This window comes from Jaculus jaculus, chromosome X (assembly GCF_020740685.1).
Source record: "Jaculus jaculus isolate mJacJac1 chromosome X, mJacJac1.mat.Y.cur, whole genome shotgun sequence".
Taxonomy (NCBI): Eukaryota; Metazoa; Chordata; class Mammalia; order Rodentia; family Dipodidae; genus Jaculus; species Jaculus jaculus.
Genome location: NC_059125.1, coordinates 101,200,083 through 101,206,435, shown reverse-complemented (window position 1 = coordinate 101,206,435; position 6,353 = coordinate 101,200,083). Strand labels below are relative to the sequence as shown.

Genomic DNA, 6,353 nt, shown 5'->3' with positions numbered 1-6,353 from the left:
AAGTCATTGAACTTTTCCAAAATTGTTTGTACTGTAGCTTCGTACAGACCTCATCTATCTTAGCTTTGCTATTGCCACATTCAAATCACACCCAATTACACTTTCAGTTTGTTAACTTTCTGACTGCATATTTTCATTTTTATTAGCCAATCCTTTCTTTTCACTATCCATTGTTATAAAATGTCATGTGGATTTATCAGTGGGAATACATACCAGGAATGGGGAGATGGCTCAGTCCATAAAGTGTTTGCTTTGGAAGCATGAGGACCTCAGTTTGATCCCAGGAACTCGTGTGAATAAAGCTGCACACAATGGCACATTACTGTAATCCCAGCACTAAAGAGGCAGAAACGGGTGGATATTTTGAGCTCAATTGCCAGCCAGTCTAGCCTGACAAGTTCCAGGCCAGTGAGAAAGCCTGTCTCATAAGGAAATGCATGGAGTTTTTCTTTTTTTTTTTCATTAGGAGGATTATTATTGCTTCTTGATTGAAATTTTTACCTCTGTAGATTTTCTGGGGTTTGTTTGTTTTATCCTTAAGATCTTTCCTCTGGGCTTGATTCTTAAACTTGCAGCCCTTGTAACAGTCACTGGCTTTTTTTTTCTTCCTTCTGACTAACATGAGTGTGGATCGAGCATGTTCCCACAGTTTGCCTTGTTCTGAAGAACCATCAGATTCTGGGAACTTGTCACCAATGCCTGTGATTTATGGGTCTGAGGAAAATTACTTCTACTTACAAACGTGTTCTATGGAGATGCATCACACAGAAACTCCCTCTCCTTTCCTTCCTCTGTGGATCTACTTGTTCAGAATAGCTCAGATTCTTCCACCAGTCCCAAGCTGGAACTGCCTGGTTCCAGCTCTGAGGAGAGCATGGGAAGGAAAGAAAAGTAAAAGATCCAATCCAGGAAGCAGAAGATGAGAACTGTGTTCTCACAGGCTCAGCTATGCATACTCAACCAGAGGTTTCAGAGACAGAAGTACCTCAGCTTACAGCAGATGCAAGAACTTTCCAGCATTCTGAACCTTAGCTACAAACAGGTTAAAACCTGGTTCCAAAATCAATGAATGGCAGAACAACTGGTCAGACTTGAGATAATATGACTCGGAGGGGCTTAACATCTATAGAAAATCCAGGCCTCCATCCCAACTATCTCCCGGGGTTCTTGGTGAACACATATGGAAAACTTCCAAGTGGAGCAACCAGACCTGGAACAACCCAGCTTGGAGCAGCCAGAACTGGAGCAACCATTCCTGGAACACTCTGGCCTAGTACACCCCAGTGTGGAGCAGTCAGCCCCTGGAGTGCTCCATTCCATAGCTCTGGAGAGGAGTCTCTGCAGCCCTACATGCAGGTCCAGCAACATTTCTCTGGAAGTGATTTAGAGACCGGTTTGGAAATTGTTGGGGAAAATTCTAAGTATCTTTTACTCTACAAGCTTTGGGTTTCTTCCTGAACTACTCTGTGAATATGTCTCCTGATGACATGTGAAGTGGACATGCAGTTTTAGCTGGGGAACTGGCTGAATTCATTCCTTTCTTTCTTAGAGGATTTTTGTATTGTTTAATATTTTTTTTTTTAGTACTGTAGACCAAATTCAGGATTTTGCACACACTAGGCAATACTCTATCACTTGAACGCTGAGATATATCCTTGACACCAAATTGTTGTCTTAGAACTATGTAGCTGTGGTGTTTTGTTTTTTGTTTTGAAGCAGAATCTCACACTAGCCCAACCTGGGCTGACCTGGAACTCTCTACAGTCCAGGCTGGTCTCAGCCTCAGATGTGCTGGGATTAATGGTCTGTGCCATCATGCCTGACCTTTTTTTTTTTTTAAATTTTGCAGTGCTGTGTATTGAACTAAGGCACAATATACGCTAGGCAAGTGCTCTACCATTGAGCTTCACCTCCAGCTTGCCTTTTCCTTAATATACTGGATTTCATTGTACATGGTGTGTCAATTTGAAGGGTGGGATTTAATTAGCATCTAATTAAGGAGCTTTCAATAACCTGTTGCAGACTGTCTCTGGCTATGACCTCATATATGTCTGGGTATCTTTAGAATGCAGAATCTAACTTAAAATGTAGTAATAAGAAGTAAAAAATGGCCTTTAATCCTAGCACTTCTCAGGAGGCTGAGGTAGGAAGATCACTGTGTGTTCGAAGTCACCCTCAGACTACATAGGTCTACTACATAGGTCCAGGTCATCCTGGGCTGGAATTAGACTCTACCTCTATTAGGTCAGGACAAAATGGAATCACAGCAGGATAGTGACAAAGATATAAGGAAGTGGGTCATCCACACTCCTCAAGGAACCACCCAGCCATTATTCCTTCCTTGTCTAACAATGCCCCAGGTCTAGATTTTCTGCCCCCTTATCTTGCACCCTTATGTCTCAGGTCACCTGGCTACTGTTCTGTTCTCACACCCTAGCTATTTACCTTCCCCCCAACTGAAGAGCTCTATATAGCCCACTATCTGTAATCTCAAAAGTTGACTGCTCCACTCTTGAGAGTCAGTCTTGGAAGCTCGTGTTTTTTTCTGAATAAAAGCTTCCATCTTTGCCTCAGAGTGATCATCGTGGTCTTGGTCACTCCTGAACCTTACAACCTCAAAAATAAAAGAGGGGGCCTGGAGAGATGGCTTAGCAGTTAAGGTGCTTGCCTGCAAAACCTAAGCACCCAGGTTTGATTCCCCAGAATTCACATAAACTAGATGCTCATGGTGGCTAGCACATGCATTTGGAGTTTGTTTGCAGTGGCTGGAGGCCCTGGAGTGTCCATTCTCTCTCCTACATCTGCTTCCTGAGTGTAGGACATTCTATGCTCCACCACACGTGGTGCACTCTCACTCTCTCTCTATCGTGTATCTCTATCTTTCTCTCATTAATAAAAGTAAAATATTTTTTTTAAAAAAAAATGGGGCTGGAGAGAAAAAAAGAGAAGTACAAAGATAACTTGATATGGTGGCCTCTGCAGGTGATGAGGTAGGAGAATCATGAATTCAAGGTCAGCTAGAAAATACAGCAATCAACACCAGCCTGGAGTATATATACGCAGTGAGACCCTATCTCAGAAAACAAAACTAGAGCTGGGAATGGTGGCACACACCTTTAATCCCAGCACTCTGGAGGCCAAGGTAGGAGGATTGCCATGAGTTTGAGGCCAGACTGAGGCTACATAATGAATTCCATGTTGACTTGGGTGAGAGCAAGGCCCTACCTGGACAACCAAAAAAGAAAAAAAAAATCAACTAGAAAGTTGTATGATGCCAAGTATAGTGATACAAACCTGTAATCCTGTACATGTGGATGGAAGGAAGGGAACCAAAAGTTCAAAGTCAGCTGGGCATGGTGGCACATGCCTTTAATTCCAGAATTTGGAATTAGGTAGGAGGATTGCCATGGGTTCAAGGCCCTCCTGAGACTACATGGTGAATTTCAGGTCAGCCTAGGCTAGAGCAAGACTCTACCTTGATAAAAAAAATTCAAAGTCTCTCAGCATAGTGGTGCATGTCTTGAATCCCAGCCTAGAAGTACAAAGTGAGTCTCAGGTTAGCCTAGGCTAGAGTGAGACCCTACCTCACAAAAACAAGAGGGCTGGAGAGATGGTTAATGGTTAAGGTGCTTGCCTACAAAGCCAAAGTACCCAGGTTCAATTCCCCAGGACCTATATAAGCCAGATGCACAAGGTGGCACATGCATCTGGAGTTTGCACCAGCTGGAGACCCTGGTGCACCCATTCTCTATCTGCCTTTGTCTCTCTTTCCCTAAAATAAACAAATAAAAATGAAACAAGAAAGTCCAAAGTCATCTTTGACTACATAGCAAGGTCAAGGCCAGTCTGGACTAAATGTCTCAGAAAAAAAGAAAAAGAAAAACTCTATGAAGGAACTACTCCTATTTTGGCAGTTGAGAGACTTTGCATGTTAAAAAGTAGGTTGATCAGGTAAGGGGTGAAGGTATAATGGGCTTTTTTGATTTCCTACCCCTTTAGGGGCTCTGCTTCACTATGGCAACCATGTTCATTCCTATTTGTAGAAAGATAGTTTATACTTGACTGTATCATGATAACTAAGTACCAGTTGAGCTAGTTAAATAAAAATGAATAAAACACCAATTTTACAAAAAAAGGAAGTAGATGGACTAAAACTAGATGGTAGGTCTTTATTGTTTAAGAGACCAGACACTTCAGTAACAAAACAAAGAAACCAAGCTGGAACTAAGCTGAAAGCTTCCTGCTGGCAAGCAATGTTTGTGCTAGAAGCTGCTATGCAAGCTGCTGGGGGAGAAAAGTAATCCACAGTCCTACACAGCTGTGGACCTTGTGTACTCCGCAAGTCTCAACTAACCTGCTAGGGAAGATGTGCTGACTGCTACAATAGTGACATGAATATTACGACTGATTTTGGATTGGACTTGAGGTCCATTCCACAGGAGGAAATTCATGTACTCTAAATCTAGCCCAAAGCTTGTGGTTAGAGACATAGGCCCTAAGGGAGAAGCTACTACTATGATTATACGGAATGGATAGCATGTCAAATTGCCAAATAAATAACTATATTTGATCCCATTGATTATTATGGCTTCCAGCCTCAGTCACAGAAATATCTCTCTGTAATGGGCAGAGGTTGATGCAGATAAGCACAGCTGGCAAAACTGCCAAGAATAAGGGACTATTGCATAATCAGCTCCAAACAGGACAACTAAACCACATTCTCCAAAGCTCAGGGAGCCTTGTGGAAGAGGAAGCACACAAGCGGGCGTGCGTGCACGCACACACACACACACACACACACACACACACTCCAGCATTAATTCTTTGTGGCCTGTGAATGAACTGAGTAACAGTACTGTGACCAATCACCAATGGATTTTGAAAGAGGTGACATGGTCTGGATGCACATTTGTCATTTACATAGTGATTTATGGGCTGAAAGCAAGCAGCAAAATTGTCATCTACTGCAGTAACTATTACTTAAAATAAAATGATAATTGAAATGTGAACTGTGCTGCTGGGGACACTGGTGGTGAAATTTTTGCATATTGGAATCATACAAATGGAGGATTGCTTGTGTTGATAATTGTCATTCAATGAAACATCTGGATTTCTGTCCATTTGACACACTAAAGCCTACCAGTTAATAATCCTTAAAATTTACATATAAAAATGTAAATGGGAGCCAGGCATGATGGTGCATGCCTGAAATCTAAAGACTTGGGACGCAGAAGGATCAAGCATTTAAACCTAGCCTAGGCTACATAATGAGACCGTGTTCTCAAAATATTTAAAAAATGTAAATGAAATGCAGAAGATTGCCAGACAGTAAAGAAAAGCCTCTAAACTAGCACATAAGAGATAAAATACTCACGTGTGTACACACTCGTGCGTGCGTGCACACATGTTCGCGTACACACACACACACACACACAAATACAGAGAAAAATTGACTCCAAGGAAACAGACAGTACAGTGAGTACAAAGCTATAAAAGCCAGATAATTAATATCCTTAGAGAGATACCATATTTCATCCAAGAAGCTGAAATAAGATCATTAAAAAGAAAAAGAACAAGAAACAGCTATAAGAAATTAAAATAGTATAAATGGATTTTTAAAAAAAAACAATTGCTGGGAGAACTATAAGATAAAGATTCTTACCTAAAATTAAAGCAGAAAGATAGTCATTGAAAATTGGAGAGAAAAGAAAAAAAGAGAGAATCAATTCAGAAGGCTAAATTCAATCAATAGGAGTTATAAGAAGTGAGAAGAGAGAAAATAGGTACTAGGAGATTTAAAAATAGTGTCAAGTTCCCAGAAATGAAGGACATGTGGATTTAGACTGTTCAGGCCTAGCAACTGCTTACTTCTGTTAATGAAGAAAAACAAAAAGTCTTGCAGATGGCAAATCATTGTGAAAATTCAGAACACTGTAGATGTTAAAAGCTTTCAAAAAGAAAAAAAAAAACAGGTTGAATAGAAAAGATTAGGGAATAAAAAGACATCAGAATTTTAAACAGGCACATTGCAAGTTAATGAACAAAGGGAAATGTTTTCAAAATTCTGAGGGAAATTTATTATTGTTATTTAATTTTTTTATTTGCGATTGAGAGAGAGAGAGAGAGAGAATGAAAAAGCATGGGTATACCTGGGCCTCTAGCCACTGTAAATGAACTCCAAATACATGTACCACTTTGTGCATCTGGTTTTACATGGGCACTGGGGAATTGAACCTGGGTCATTAGGCTTTGCAGACAAGAGTCTTAACCGCTCAGCCATCTCTCCAGCCCCTGATTATTTTTATTAATTTTTGAAATAGGATCTTACTATGTAGCCAAGGCTGGCCTTGAAC

The 6,353-nt window shown here is 40.8% G+C and overlaps 1 pseudogene; it reads left to right on the top strand.

Moving 5' to 3' along the window:
• The first annotated feature begins 620 nt into the window (after positions 1-620).
• On the top strand, positions 621-1,458 carry LOC101606477 (annotated as a pseudogene).
• Positions 1,459-6,353: the final 4,895 nt, after the last annotated feature.